Raw genomic sequence first — 18,111 nt, 5'->3', positions numbered from 1 at the left:
ACTTTTAATAGCTTTTCGTTCGTACAAACAAATATTGATCTTGCTCTGAACTTTGTCGATTTAAAAAAGCTAACTATTTTGTTTATATAAATCTGAAAATTTTGTATAATTTTTCGCTAATTTTAACTTTCCATTATGTATGGATTGGCAATACATTAAATTAACATTATTATATTTACGAACACACAAATAACGCATCATAATAATCCTAGAATGAAATATTATTCTAGAACTATTATCTTTTATTAAACTAACAATACTCATGGATCAAGTACTTATAAGTTAAAGATAGAAGAGGATTTAATACATCGTTACAGATATTAATTAATTTCCTTCGAGAATTTCTATGACTGAAATGGATTTCAGTGTAGATTATTTGTCTAGAACTGAATAGTGGATTTCTGAATGTACTACTATAAAGATCCATGATCGATTTCCGCTGATCCTCATTATTACATTTCTTCGATCAATCTTATCGCGGTAAGTCTGACTAAACTGTTGACGGGTATTTCATCAAAACAACTGATCACATATCCAACTATGTACATGTAAAGCGACAAAGAAGGTCAAAACATCAAACTTAAATTCAAAATTATTTTATTTTTACTATTATATACAGTTTTATATAGCATGAAAAATACAATTATAATTATGAATATTTTAATTTAAAAAATAGTCTGTGAGAAATAAATCGATTAAAATATGTTAATTAAAGCTTTCTATAATAAATTAATTCTTTAAATTATTTTATATATAAATAGCGAATAAGTTTAAATATACAACAAATTTTAGTGCTGAAATCAATCCTTTCTACAATAATGAAGCAGTTACCGAACAAATACGATAACTAAATCGAAAGCATTTAAAATTCTACATTTGATTGATTATATTTCAGTCTAGATGATCATTTTCTGCAACGCATCATATCTTTATTTCATATTTGCATGTATTACTTTGAAGTTCATTAAAGAAATATTTTGCCCACACAATTATTATAGCACCTTACATTTTATTATAATAGTAAATTCATACATAAGATAAAGTAATCTCTCTTACAAATATGTGTTTTTATCCTTAATATTAATGTGACAAAATGTACGAAAGAAATCATAAAATTCTACACAAAAGTGTTATCATATTATCAAATTANTATTACATAATGAAAATACAAATGATAATATCATTTAAAATTTCTATGTAAAAAAATTGTTTACTTGAAAATGTTATTTGATAACAAAACTTATATACATTATATACAATTTTCAAATGATGTTTCCATTATATAATTTAAAACTAATCAAAAATTTTATAAAACAAGATATTTTGAATAGAGAAAACGAGGAAAGACGGTAATAATAAATAATCTGAAAAGTTGATTCCTAGTACATGATGTATAGATAATAAAATAAATTATAAACCAAATGAACCAAAAATATAGTTTAAACAGAAATCGAATCGAAGAAAGATGCGGTCTTAGATATATTTAATCTCTTAACTTAATATTAAAGGTATGAATTTTTCTTACACAAAGTAAACAAAGTCAACAATCAAGATGTATTTTTAAGATATTTTTAAAATAGTAAAAATTCTATTAAGAATCTTTTTACAATCTATCTAAATATCTATCTGTTTTATGAATAATATATTTCAGTTAACTAACTTTTATACCACTCTTCATAAAAGCTATACAGGAGTACTTTATTATGTTCAAGTAGGTTTTGAAAGTAAATTTCTTAAATTAATAAGCAATAAAATAATTAACTTAATGTAATTTTTCATGTTTTAAATGATTTTTTTTTTTCAAAATCGTTTAGGACATTCAGTATACATTAATTCAATTGATGTCTTTTGAACTTTTAATAGCTTTTCGTTCGTACAAACAAATATTGATCTTGCTCTGAACTTTGTCGATTTAAAAAAGCTAACTATTTTGTTTATATAAATCTGAAAATTTTGTATAATTTTTCGCTAATTTTAACTTTCCATTATGTATGGATTGGCAATACATTAAATTAACATTATTATATTTACGAACACACAAATAACGCATCATAATAATCCTAGAATGAAATATTATTCTAGAACTATTATCTTTTATTAAACTAACAATACTCATGGATCAAGTACTTATAAGTTAAAGATAGAAGAGGATTTAATACATCGTTACAGATATTAATTAATTTCCTTCGAGAATTTCTATGACTGAAATGGATTTCAGTGTAGATTATTTGTCTAGAACTGAATAGTGGATTTCTGAATGTACTACTATAAAGATCCATGATCGATTTCCGCTGATCCTCATTATTACATTTCTTCGATCAATCTTATCGCGGTAAGTCTGACTAAACTGTTGACGGGTATTTCATCAAAACAACTGATCACATATCCAACTATGTACATGTAAAGCGACAAAGAAGGTCAAAACATCAAACTTAAATTCAAAATTATTTTATTTTTACTATTATATACAGTTTTATATAGCATGAAAAATACAATTATAATTATGAATATTTTAATTTAAAAAATAGTCTGTGAGAAATAAATCGATTAAAATATGTTAATTAAAGCTTTCTATAATAAATTAATTCTTTAAATTATTTTATATATAAATAGCGAATAAGTTTAAATATACAACAAATTTTAGTGCTGAAATCAATCCTTTCTACAATAATGAAGCAGTTACCGAACAAATACGATAACTAAATCGAAAGCATTTAAAATTCTACATTTGATTGATTATATTTCAGTCTAGATGATCATTTTCTGCAACGCATCATATCTTTATTTCATATTTGCATGTATTACTTTGAAGTTCATTAAAGAAATATTTTGCCCACACAATTATTATAGCACCTTACATTTTATTATAATAGTAAATTCATACATAAGATAAAGTAATCTCTCTTACAAATATGTGTTTTTATCCTTAATATTAATGTGACAAAATGTACGAAAGAAATCATAAAATTCTACACAAAAGTGTTATCATATTATCAAATTATGTCTAATTTTAAAAATTAAAATTATCTTTATTGCTGTAAAGGTAATTATTTAAAACATTTTTAAAATATTAAAGATTTTTAACATTTTATTCGCTTGCAAATATATATATATATAGGCCTATTTTTTCGTTTCGCTAAGTTTTGAAATCGATCATTGCAATGTTTTCCACAGAGAATGATTGCAAAAATTATGTTAATTTAATTTATTATATTATATTAATTTTAAGTTTTAATATAGTTATAAAAGATAAACTTTTAATTATTACTTTTTCATAAATAATATTTAATTACATTTATTTCATAGTATCCTGCTTTATATAGTACCTTACGATATACGCTTTATAATATTGAATATATAATTTATAATACGTTAGTGTTTATAAATGATATTATTTAGAATAATTTTAATTCTATTCTACATTTCATTACCTTACCTCTGAATAATTAATTCATACATTGCTAATATAGTGAATATGCTATAAGATATACTATAAAGTTAATATTATCATTGCATTAACTTTATGATTAATAATATAATATCTATACATCTGTCTTGATCATTTGAAGTAGACAGAAGTACAAAGCAATTGAAATTAAGAAAACAATTGTAAGCAGTCAGAGATTAAATATCTTACAATCAAATCAGAAAGATACCAGAAGCCTTTGATTAAACTAAAATAATCATCGACCCATTAACACGAAATTTATTTCCGATTACACTTCAGGATATTTTACATTCCAGTGGCGAATATATTTAACCACAACTTTCTAATCATCCCTGTAACCATTTAAAGGAACTCATTAATAATCTGTATCTGAAAACAGGGAAATGACCAAGAACCAAAGACACATCATCTAACTGATCCCCATTGAGTCTCATCAGCGTAATACTTAAGTTTTCTCATTTGAGTGTACTTGGAATATAGAATCAATTAAAACGATTTTGCCAGATAATAACTCTCATCAAATTTCTAAGTACGTGCTTAATGAGAACTGGTTACAAAATAAGGTAATATGATGTAGTTAAATGGTAGCAGATTATGACTTAGCTGAATTATCATATAATCACTGAATGGATGAGGAAGTATGTTGAGCGATCTTGTTATTGTATGTAAGTTAGGAAATTATTTATCTATAATAAATGTTACTTTATGTTAGTTAAGTGCTTTGAAAATTGTTTATGTTTGTGTTAATTGTTACTTAAAATTTAATTATATTATTAAATAGCAGTAAATAAATGATGTTTAAAAATATATTTGATAGACTCTACGACAATATTACTTTGTTATTTCTGATATATTGTTTATTTTATTAATTTATTAATGAAAAATAAAGTTTAGATTCGTAACTCTTACTATTAATTTGCTAAATAAATAAAAATTAATATTATCACTTCAAATTCATTAATTTTTTTTACTAATTATAAATTGTTTAACAGTTATTTTAAAATAATATCAAATCGTTGCAAGTAACTTGAATTATGTTATATGTAGTGTATTTTTCAACCATAAAAATCAATAGCATGACAATGTTATAATTGAAAATAGAAGATTAATGTTAGGATGTTGTCTTGATTTATTGAGATACGTTTGTTTCGAAATGGAAGGATTCATAGTAAAGTGCCAGTTCAGGATTACAAGACATAACAAAAAGTTTGTAAGGAAAAAATAATATATAATCAAAAAAAAACTTATTTTAAAATGTTTGAGAAAATCAATAAAGAAACATATCCTTTATTTATCTCAAGTAAACAGATAATACATACAAAAACAGATTTTAAAAATTCTATTATATAATATAAAATCTGGAATAGTCGCCACAGAACTTTTTACATGTGTTTAAATACGATATACTTCATGATAAAGGTAAATATGATGAGATAAAATTCAAAATATTTGAATAATTTCTATTTTGCCATTTATTTTTTTTCCGAAAATCTAAAAAAACAATGTTTTTACTATTATATTTTATTATTAATATATTACATTATTTTAACTTAAAAGAATGCATTAAACTCATCATAACTTATTGATAAGTAATAAAATTGTATTCAGGGCATCTAAAAAGTATTGCATCCATATGTCGACATCGATGTTTCTGTGAAAAAGAAGTTTTATTCTTATTTCCTGTGCATATTAAATATAAGAAAATACAAATATTTATTTTTTTAAATAAAATCTAAAACTATATAATTTAAATTGTTTATTTCGATTATCTAAAATTATAAAAGTTTAAATTTTTCAATTTATTTATTTAGATATTTATTTCAGAACATTTTTATATAAAATAATAATAAATGAAGCTTATTAATATCTGCATAAAATTTATTTGTCAATAAGCTAAATTTATAGAAATAACAATAATAACTTTAATGATACAAAACTAGATGGTTTCCAGTTGCAAATGTAGAATAAAATATAAAACAAAAAAAATATACATTAGTGAATAACAGACAGTAACAAACTTTAACACAGTGAAACACAACTGCTTTAGAAATGAGGTTGACGATCTTACGAATACATTAAGCAAGTTTTCAGACTGTGGTTATGGAAGACCATTAAGTATTGACTGTTACAGAATCATCATTTGTACTGATTTAACTTAAAAAAAAAGAAAAGAAAATTGCAAACTAAAAATATGGAAATAATACTTTTTAAGACTTAAAAACGTTTTGTTTTGAAAAAAAATGGCAATTTACTTCCTGAAAACAATCATCTAAACTATATTTTAATGCTAACTTAATCAGTATACAAAGAATGATAAACTATGTAAAAAATACTTCAATATATTGTCTCCAATAATGCTATATTTAGAAAAGAAAATTATTTCATATTTGAAAACTGTGAAATGTACATTTCTTTCAATTGTATCTTATTATATATTTTTTCTTTAGCCAACATTTGTAATTCTTTTTTAAGACAAAACATTTGTAAAAGAGGCTACATTATTTATCAATAAGCGACCTGGAAGAAAACAAACTTTCATGACCTTCTCTTACTAATTCTGTATGAGACCCAAGATTAAATCAAAGTTTCCACGAGAAAGCAATAAAATATGCATGAAACGAACAATAGAAAATGAGATAAGAAAGGAATTATAATAAAAGAATTCACGAAAGAATAAAATGTTGAAGATATATGATGAATAAAATATGATAAGAAAAATCAAAAATAAACAATTATTTCTTCAAATTTTCATACATAAAATAATTTAGAAGTCGAGAGGAGAAGGAAAAAATGCTAATAAGTCAGTAGAAATGATAATTTTGAAATGTATGATTCAAGAATTATTTTCGGTAGAAAATTTTCGTTCTATTCTCATGTAACTTTATAAAAAGATTTATATAAAATAAAAATAAATGCGAGGGAAGCATATTCTTCTTATGAATAAAATATTATTGATAAAAAAAATTGAAAGAATAGGATATCTTTAAAAACATAACAATAATAAAAAAATATATAAAAAATTGTAGTATAATTTAAAAAATTTTAGTTGTGAAGCCAAAGAGTAAAGTAAAGNTCTGAATAATTAATTCATACATTGCTAATATAGTGAATATGCTATAAGATATACTATAAAGTTAATATTATCATTGCATTAACTTTATGATTAATAATATAATATCTATACATCTGTCTTGATCATTTGAAGTAGACAGAAGTACAAAGCAATTGAAATTAAGAAAACAATTGTAAGCAGTCAGAGATTAAATATCTTACAATCAAATCAGAAAGATACCAGAAGCCTTTGATTAAACTAAAATAATCATCGACCCATTAACACGAAATTTATTTCCGATTACACTTCAGGATATTTTACATTCCAGTGGCGAATATATTTAACCACAACTTTCTAATCATCCCTGTAACCATTTAAAGGAACTCATTAATAATCTGTATCTGAAAACAGGGAAATGACCAAGAACCAAAGACACATCATCTAACTGATCCCCATTGAGTCTCATCAGCGTAATACTTAAGTTTTCTCATTTGAGTGTACTTGGAATATAGAATCAATTAAAACGATTTTGCCAGATAATAACTCTCATCAAATTTCTAAGTACGTGCTTAATGAGAACTGGTTACAAAATAAGGTAATATGATGTAGTTAAATGGTAGCAGATTATGACTTAGCTGAATTATCATATAATCACTGAATGGATGAGGAAGTATGTTGAGCGATCTTGTTATTGTATGTAAGTTAGGAAATTATTTATCTATAATAAATGTTACTTTATGTTAGTTAAGTGCTTTGAAAATTGTTTATGTTTGTGTTAATTGTTACTTAAAATTTAATTATATTATTAAATAGCAGTAAATAAATGATGTTTAAAAATATATTTGATAGACTCTACGACAATATTACTTTGTTATTTTTGATATATTGTTTATTTTATTAATTTATTAATGAAAAATAAAGTTTAGATTCGTAACTCTTACTATTAATTTGCTAAATAAATAAAAATTAATATTATCACTTCAAATTCATTAATTTTTTTTACTAATTATAAATTGTTTAACAGTTATTTTAAAATAATATCAAATCGTTGCAAGTAACTTGAATTATGTTATATGTAGTGTATTTTTCAACCATAAAAATCAATAGCATGACAATGTTATAATTGAAAATAGAAGATTAATGTTAGGATGTTGTCTTGATTTATTGAGATACGTTTGTTTCGAAATGGAAGGATTCATAGTAAAGTGCCAGTTCAGGATTACAAGACATAACAAAAAGTTTGTAAGGAAAAAATAATATATAATCAAAAAAAAACTTATTTTAAAATGTTTGAGAAAATCAATAAAGAAACATATCCTTTATTTATCTCAAGTAAACAGATAATACATACAAAAACAGATTTTAAAAATTCTATTATATAATATAAAATCTGGAATAGTCGCCACAGAACTTTTTACATGTGTTTAAATACGATATACTTCATGATAAAGGTAAATATGATGAGATAAAATTCAAAATATTTGAATAATTTCTATTTTGCCATTTATTTTTTTTCCGAAAATCTAAAAAAACAATGTTTTTACTATTATATTTTATTATTAATATATTACATTATTTTAACTTAAAAGAATGCATTAAACTCATCATAACTTATTGATAAGTAATAAAATTGTATTCAGGGCATCTAAAAAGTATTGCATCCATATGTCGACATCGATGTTTCTGTGAAAAAGAAGTTTTATTCTTATTTCCTGTGCANATTTTATTATAGTAAATCTGTCAATTTTTAAGCATATATTCAGTGTTTTCAAATGAATAATGAATAATAAATTATCAAAAATGCAATGTTAAAATTTTAAAAGTTGAATAATCAGTTATGTTTCCTTTTAAAACTTTTCTTAAAAAATATTATTTTTAAAAATAGAATTTAAATTTTTTTAATAGTTTTCTTAACTGTCAAGTCTATTATTTATTAATAACATACATAAATTTTTTATTTGACGAAATATAAATAAACATCTAAAAACTTTTAAGAAGTAAATTAATTTTTATATACATTAAATGATTTCTGTAAATAAAAAAAAATAAGTTAAAAAAACATTTCAACATTATTCTCATTATCGTAAAAGATCAATTCCTCTCTACATGGAAATGCTTTAAATTTTTTATCTTCTGTTTATTCTGAAGTTAAATATTGATGCTGATTACTAGAACTGAATAAGATTATTTCTCCCTTATTTCTAATTCATTACTTTTTTTAAAGTGAACACTAAGATACTTTTAAACGAAAAAGAAAATTAATAATAATTATAATTATTTATCTAAATTTTTTTAAATGATGAAAGTTGATACATGTAATACATCAGAATATTACTTTAATTTTTAATGTAAAATTTGTTAAAAGATAATAGATACTCTCGGCAATTTAATAATCATAAATATAATAATTCTAACTTCATTCAGAATTATGACATGAAAGTTAATAAAGTTTAACATTATGTTTTATGTTATTTGATGTCATGTTTCATGTTAAATATATTAAATAACATAAGGTTTGATGTTAAAAATTGACGACTTGTTAAGTCGGTCCAAAGCATTTTTGATTTAATGTAGTGGAATTAATTATTATTCGGTTTTAATGTATCGGTGTTAATAATATTTCGTGTCAGGTATTAGCGTGTATTTATATTTAAATGTATGGTTGATGCAATATAATGTAAGGAACTTTATTTAGTTTATAATAAATATAATAAACTTTATATTCATATATATATTTTAAACAATTTTAGAGTTACTGAATAGTGACCATAACATAAAAGCAGGCACAAAATGCGTTTAAAAATTGCTGAGATTTTCATACACCTGCAAAGGCAGAAATGCATAATTTAAAAAATTTTAGTTGTGAAGCCAAAGAGTAAAGTAAAGTTTGAGAAAATGGATGGATGCTTGGATGGTTTGAAGAATTAAACTTTTTCTAAGCTGAAAGCTGTCAAAAAGTTTAACTGGTTTATAAAATAACACTGATATGAGAATTATCCCAAGAGTTTTTCGTTTTGAATTATACAATTTAAAAAAAAAATGTATCTAAACGTTTATTTTATGCACTAATTTTGATGAGATTCAAAAAAAGTCTGCCATTAAATCTAAGAATTGGAATACGAAATAAAATTATAAATCAATATACTGAATTGTGTTTAATGTATACCAGTTATATTAAAAGTGTTTTTTTTTCTAATTTCATCGGTTATTAAAGTTTTTTTTTCTCAGATGAACGTTATTAAAAATTCAAAACTATTAATAGAGTTTATTGTTAATANATAATGCGTATAAATTTTGATTTATATTCATAAAAGATTGTTTTATTTACATTCTTCTTTTGCTTAGATTGTTTCTTTCAACAAGTAAATCAAAATTTGAAATAAACAGGAGAAAACAATAAAAAAATAAGACGAAAAATTAATATAATTAGACTGAAAATTCCTCATTCGAATAAGTAAAAATTAAACCATGTAAAAAATTGTCATATTTCATACAACTGATGAAGTAATACCGTGAAAGAAAAACGCATTAATAAGAATTAATAACAGAGTAAGTGGCACGGAAACATTGAATAATTACTTTATTTTATTAAATTATCTAATAAATATTATTAATCATAATTGAAATAATAGATTGCTATCACGTTGTGATGTTTCTTAGTAAGAAGAAAATATATTAAAGAAAATAAGTAAAATAAGTAACTACCGGTTTAATGAATTGATGCAAAACATAGAAAAATTATAGGAAAGAGAGTTTTTTGTTTATAGCAAATAAAACAGTACAGAAATTAGCTATTAACAGTTCAAACAAATAAATGAACGTCGTAGCTGAGAAGCTTATCAATCTTATCTAAAAATCCTTTTCCTATTTCACGCTGCCAAGACTCCTTGACTTTCTTCAACTAGAAATATCCAATATAGTTCAGAATACATGTAGTACTTCTCTCTATTTTCTACGTGTTATCCACTTCAGTTCTCGGGAAACTTCTATTTTACAATCCCTGTTTCGCCATACAATTGAGAAATTCATTTCCACATAAATTTATCCTGTACGAATTCAACTACTAACTTTTCCCCATTCTCTTTTCTTCTACATTTTCAGTGTATTTTATTTTATTAATTTTTATAATTAATTTGTATTAATGTTAAATATTTAATTTCGAAACAATGTTGAAAAATATTTAAATATTTTTTTAAGCAAATAAATATCACTACTGTTATTTATTCAACTAAACAAACTGAAAGTACATTATGTACTCTTATATACCGCTGATATTTCTTTTGAAAGTTATAATAACTCAGGAGATATGTGCAAATTGAACTAGCAAATAAATTATATTGCAACTGATGCGATTATGATGGATGTGCTGTCCATCTCTCAGGGAATGAATGTGCAAAAAATAACTTTGCCACGACAAAAGGAAGCGGATACTATAGATAGAAAGAACATGTAGAGGAACATATAAGATGATCGTGACAAAAGGTAGCGGATGCTTCATGCCTTTGACTTGCTACTAAGTCTTACAGTTAGCAGTTCGGTAACAGAGGAGGAAAAAAAAGTGAAATGTTCAATTGTTAGACCCTTTTTCTGAAATCCTATCATTTATGTCTTTAAAATGGCCGTTTACTTTTTATAAGTTATATAAATTTTATTTTTTTTCAATCACTTATGAATGACTATTCTTAAAATTTATCGAAATGTAGATGGCTTTTCGATGATTTTGGACAGATAGTATGAATGATGGGATCACTTAAAAGTTTTGGAAGTTTTTTAATGTTAATATAAAAGGAACGAAAAACAGTTTAATATAAATGGCTTCTTCAGATTATATTCTGTATAAAGTTTTTTTTATAACTTTAGATAGTCAGGGTGTTTTATTGCGACTTATAAATTGTGTAAATTATACATAAAAATAACATATAAGTTTTAATAAAAAATAATGAAATAAAACAATATTTAATTTTTTTAAATTTATTATAATGCAGAAGATTGTAATAAATTTAAAGATAACTTTAAATTAAAAGTAATGTTTAGTGTCTAAAGTTATTTTTTTATATAAAATGTTTTACAGTTTATGGAAAAAAATTAAATATTTAAATAAGAATAATATATTGCAGCTAATTAAATGATTATATAATTTATATAATTTTTGTAATCATTTATTATAGTTATATCATTATAACTAATAACTGAGAAAGAGTAATGTTGTGAAAAAAAAATTATTTAAAATTCTTCACCTTAAAGAAGAGAATTTCATCTATTAGTAAAGAATTATTCTAAATATACAATTCGAATGTAATTTTGTGGAATAGATTTTATTTGTTGAATAAACTAAAGTATATTTACTAAATTTTAAATAATTTCCAATGCTAATAAGTAGAAAATTTACATCTATAAGATGTGTGAAATGAAGTGATCGAATGATGAATAGGCAGTTCTCGCAATAAGAAAAGGTAAAGATGCATTTGCACAGCAAGCACGATTTTTATCGTAGAAACACTGAAACTACAAAAATCAGTTTGCTTTTCTGGCAAAAAAAAAGAAAAAAAAATAGATCTGTTTAGTCAGAGAATCGCGTCTTGACAGAAAAACGTTTGTTCCTTAGAGGGGAGCTGACTCAATTCTAATTTAATTTGTTAGCAATATTCCAATTCTTGCTTATTTTGTGAAAATGAAGTTAAAAATGCAAATAAATTAAGTATTTAAATTAAATGGTATTCGAAATTTATTGAAAGAATTGTTATCTGTTCTAAAAGATTAAATAAAATTATGCATATTTATGAGATGAAAGTTACATTTATGGCTTCATTCCAGAATTATTTTATCATCATAATTTTATAATACTCCTGGTTAATAAGAAATTTTATTGAAATTTTCATTTTTGTGATTAGTATTTCTTCATTAATTTTAACTAAAATTAATTCGAACGTAAATTTGATTGTCTCTACTTTTTACAATTTCAAAAATTAATTTTAATATTCTTTAAATATAAAAATATTTAAATGATTTTAAGAATTATTACTTTAGATTTAGTGAATAACATAAATATAACTTAATAAGTTTATTTAAATATGTAAAGAAACTATTTAATTGATTTTCTGTTAAATTTTAAGAATATCCACAAATTACTATTAAATAATATTTCTTAAGAAATATATAGCTATATATATATTATTATCAATTAGAAAAGTTATGTTAAAATTTTATGAAATGTATTAAAAATTGAAAAGATTACTGAAAACATATTATAATAACATGAAGAAAAAAAATATGCCAACAACATGAATTGATGAAAGAGCTTCATAGACGTATGTGACATATAGTTGACTGTCTGTGACAGAAGAAGTTCAATGTTTCATTTTCTGGAATCGTAAAATCTGCAATTCTTTGACATTGAAAAAGAATTCTTCAATAAGCGTTCCATCGTGTTTTACTAAATCAAAGAAAAGAAAATACGTAATAGTTCTTACGGATGATTGAATTTCTTGAAGATAAACGTCAACAAGACGTGTTTCTAGCGAATGGACGTTATCATCCATCAATTGAAAACAGAAACCAATTATGCTTTCATTCGAAGTTTGGTGCATGATTTCGTATTGGCACTTGAAGGATTCCATTTCTCTCAAAAGGATACGGAATAGTTAAATTCGTTTTTTCACAGAATTTTTTCTGTTCTTCAAGTAGTGTATTTTTAATATTTATGATGTATTGTCTTTCGAGAAATGCAGTAAAATGCACAAAGATACTTGATATTGATTATTATGCTGGAAATCGTGACTTTTCATGGTTAGTTGAGGCTTATTTTAAATTATAAAGAATTAGTTATATAAGAGCTTACAGTATGAAAACAGATCAATTTAATTTTTAAAATAAAATTTTATTATTTAAAAAATTCGAATTCAAAAGTGGTCAAGAATTAAATCTTTTATTGGAGAAATCCTATTTGTTTTCATTATTTTGTCCATCCAGACACCTGCGACTGTTTGTCTAGATTTCCTTCAATGACATCTTAACACAAGGAAGCCATAATGACAATGGTTTCATTCTGTACAAGAAATTTGGATACAATATTAAACAAATACTCTTTCTTATGATAAATATTAACTTATCATTGATATTTACACGAATGTTTAATATATAAATAAGTAAAACTATAAATTAACTTACTTAAATTAATTAATAGTTATTAATGTATGATTATAATTATACTTAAGTTAATTTATAGTAATTAATAATAAATTAACTTAGTACGTTACATATAAATATAATAAAACTATACTGTGATTAAATTTAATTAAATCTAATAAATTTGTTAATAATTAAGATAAATTTTGATTTCTTTTCTTATTCAAAAATAGTTTTAGAGAAATGTAAATTGTAAAAATTCACTGTCAACAATTGTTATCTTAAGGTTTTTGTTGTATTGATTCTTCATACTTTTAAAAGAGTTTTTATATAGAAGTGAAAGATTATTATTAAAATGACCAAAAAAAAAGTAAACAGAATAATTAAATTGTTTCCGAAAGTTCAATAATAAATTGAAAAGTTAAAGGACTCAAAGAATTCAAAACTTAATGTAATTTACATCGTTTATTTTTCTTCACGTATTTAAATATTCTTTTTATAAAGGTATGCACATATCAAATCAAATAACTGCTATAAAATTTGAATAAAATTTTTAAAAGTAATCCCACATAAATAAATTTAATAAAAATCTCCTTAAACTTAGACCTGATTTTTGTATAATTAAAAAATTTTTAATTCAATTATCGGAAATTATTTTAAATGAAATTGGTAATCTACTTAAAACTAATTGCTAATAGTATTGAAAGTAGAAATAAAAATTGCTGTAAAATAAAAAATTATATTTTCTTTTATAAGATGAAAAATGTGTGTCTTGAGGTTGTGGAGGAAAAAGAAAGAAAATAAAATATTTTAAAATATATGTAAAATTACTAAAAAAAAAGGATAAAGTAAAATAAAAAATTAAGTAAAATTTCTTTTGAAATTCAAAAGTAAATTTAATCTATAAGGTATTAAAAAAAAGTTTTATAACAACTTCGAATTCTTAATATGCATCAAAATCTACTTTGCTGAAAGATATAATGTCGTATAGCTGTAATATTAAATAAAAAAAACTGTAAAAAGCAATAAAATGTTTATTTAAAATATATGAAACAGCAGATCTTATGCTGATTTCGATGTTATCGCAATACATGTACTTAACAAATTCAGAATAATTTCAAGATCAGTTGGCACTGATTCAATTTCTGTTTCCTAAATGTTATTTTGGCAAAGAAGCAGCTTTGGCATTATTTCACAGTTTTAAAGTTTAAAAAATAAAGTTTTTAAACAATAAGATATATATAATTTTTCTTTTAAAAAGTTTAATTAATAATAACATTTTATTCACGAAAAAAAAATTTAATACAAATCGTATTAAAAATAACTTTTATGAAAAATAAGTGCTTTTCCTTACGTAATAACTGTAAAAAAATATTTTAGTAATTTTATCTCTTTTTAAATAAATTAAAATTTTAATTAAATTAAATAATATGCTACAAAAAATTTAGATATTGATTTTATACTTAAATATGAATATGGAAAGAAGATTTTTATAAAAATTCTATTTCTTTTATTTGGTATTAAATTTATTAAAATAAATAATTTATTTTCAGTAAATATAAAGTTTATTTATGTTATTTAATAATAAAAAACTTAAATTCATAAATACATAAATATAAATAAACATTATTATGGTAAAAAAAACAATGTAAAGAAGTAATTAATTAGTTTCGGTGAATAATAAATCTGGAAAATCTTTCGGTGCTTAAACAGATATTTAAACTTCCTATAAAGAATAAATTTGAAATTTCAGTTTGAATAATTCACAATTTATTTCGCAAATAACATACTAAATCCTTTAACAATCTAATTAAATAAATTCAACAAATTACCTTCTATTTTGTAGAAGACAAGATATTTGTAGAAATTCTTGAACAATCATTCAACGATGTATTTTATTTGTGAGAAATTCTATATTTATAGCTTATATTAGTATTATTTTCAAAGCTGTTAAAAGTTAAGTTGTTAATGGAAAAAACACAAAAATGACACGAGTTTTATTGATTTTTCAATTTCGTGAATAATGCAAAATACAAAGATAATGATTTTGAATGTTTTTAAAAATTGTTTGATAAAAGTTTTTCAACCCATTAAGGTTACATTTTATAAAAAAAAAAAAAAAAAAAACTCTTCTTAATTTATGTCAATATTCTTTAGAAAGTATTTTTGATTTGAAATGGCTTTTAGTGTGACAAAGTTGTGCATTAATTTTAAAAAAAAATTGTTACAACGTTAAAAAGATCTTAAATATTTTCAATAACTTGTATTCTTTTTCCATTTAAAGAAGCTTTAAAAATGTGAATTCGAAAAGTTAACTTTTGTAAAAACTTAAACTGGAACTTCAATAATAGGTTAGGAATTTATTTTAAATCTCAAGTGAGCAGAGGTCGCATCATCAGGTGTGAAACACATTAAAGTTGTTTTGTCTTTTTTGAGTGTTTTGCGGATCAGAAGATTCTTTTGTTGACTTCTACATACAAAATCTATCTTACTATCTTTGTAGCAGCTAACGTTACAGTATTGAGGCTATCTACTGGACTTTCAGGTCAATCTTGTACATTCTCTAGGGAATTCGTTGTATCCTCTGGAAAAGGACAGATGTCGATAGCTGTGTAGTGTTGCCCTATTATTTCAGTTTGCTTGTATCTATTTCCTCATCTCTATTACTTATTTAGTGGTTTTCGATCTGTCTTACTTTTCTTGTGTTTGTAATTAAGTTATGGCTTCTTTTTATCAATTTCCTGTAATACTCTTTTTATGGTAAAATTGAAAACTTTAGAAATAAATTTATTTACTATTTTCGTATCNTTTTATGTATATCCTACGAGAATTTGGATAAAATAAATCTAAACTAGATTTACTTTATCGCAAGCTTTAAAGAAAAGACATATAAATGAAATATAAAATTCTATTAAAAAAAAAAAAAACATTGATTTGTATAATGTTTATTAAACTGTTAACTACATTAAAGTAAACAGAAAATTTTCGTTTTTACTTTCTTATCCAAAATTATAAATTAAATTGAAATGCTTCCTTAACTTGTCTTTAATTATAATGAATAAAAGATAATTTTATGAACTTTAAATGAGTTAAATTTGATTTGCAAACTTTTAAAATATGATTAAGATTTTCTTCAAAAATAAATAGCCATTAAATTTAATAATAATAATTTTTTAATTCAACAATTTTCTTTACTTTATCAACTGTTCTACGACACTATAAGTTAATAAATATCCACACAAAAATTATGATTTGTTACACTTGTATTACTTATTTGTAAGTAAATGATATTTTAATGTAGAAAAAACTTAGTTATGAAAAACAACTAATTAAAGTTTTTAAAGTAATTTATTAAATTAAATGTTTTATATGTATGAAAAATAGAAAAAAATGTATAAATACAGTTTTCTTCTTAAACATTAGACATTTTAAAATGATTAATTGTAGTTGTTTATGTTAGTGAAAATGTTTTCGAAGTAATTTTAATTTATATAATGGCATTTTTTTTAAAAGTAAACATATTTTTAATACTGTAATTACGATTTAGATTATTTTTAAAAATTTACATTTATCTTTTATTTTTTCAAGTTTATTAAGAATTTTATTTCGTAATTCATTTTCATAATTTTATGTATTGATATATAAATGTTATATTGTCATTAACTTTTTACTAGAAACTTGTTAAAAATTTATTTATTTTTTATTCAAATAAAATTAATATTTTTAAACATAACTAATGTATAATTTATTTATATTAATAATCAGTAAAACTAATCACTTTTTAATTTTTTCGAAAAATTTGATTCATTTCTCTTATTAAAGAATTATCATAATTTAATTCAATTTACCTTTAGAGCTTGTATAATAATAAATTTTGATATAAATGTTTGTGAAGAGTAATTCAAAATGTAGAAATAATTAAGAAAGATATTACCTTCTTACTTTTATTGTAAATATAAATTTTAGGATGTAATTGTAGATATTTTATTTCTTTTTCAGAGAATGATCATTGATTAGTTTCACTGATGATAATCCTTTATTGCTCTTATATTGCTATTAAAGTAATGAGTATTGTCTTATGCAATGGATTTATAACAATTCTCTCACTCTCACGAGACTCATATCCAACTCTTTTAAATAAATGGTCTACATTACAAGACCAAATTGAGAAATTTATCATTACTCTTTGTTATATGTATTCTTTACTTTCCAAAGAATGTATTTCAAATTATTTTCTATTCATCTTATAATAAAATAATATTATATCAATTGTACACTAAACTAAATTATTAACTTTCTCTTATCATCCATAATTTAAAGAAAATAATCGTATAATCAGTTTATGGAAAGTATTTAAAAATATAAAAATCCGGCAATGAGTTGCTTAACTTTCTCGATAATACTTGCTGGTGCCATCTGGTATGATATTTTATTAAAACAACTTCTTATATTTTTTTAACTATTATAAAATGGCAAAAACATTAAT

The sequence above is a fragment of the Centruroides sculpturatus genome, unplaced genomic scaffold (assembly GCF_000671375.1).
Source record: "Centruroides sculpturatus isolate CEXI.00-Female unplaced genomic scaffold, Cexi_2.0 scaffold46, whole genome shotgun sequence".
Taxonomy (NCBI): Eukaryota; Metazoa; Arthropoda; class Arachnida; order Scorpiones; family Buthidae; genus Centruroides; species Centruroides sculpturatus.
Note: the sequence above shows the minus strand (reverse complement) of the source record.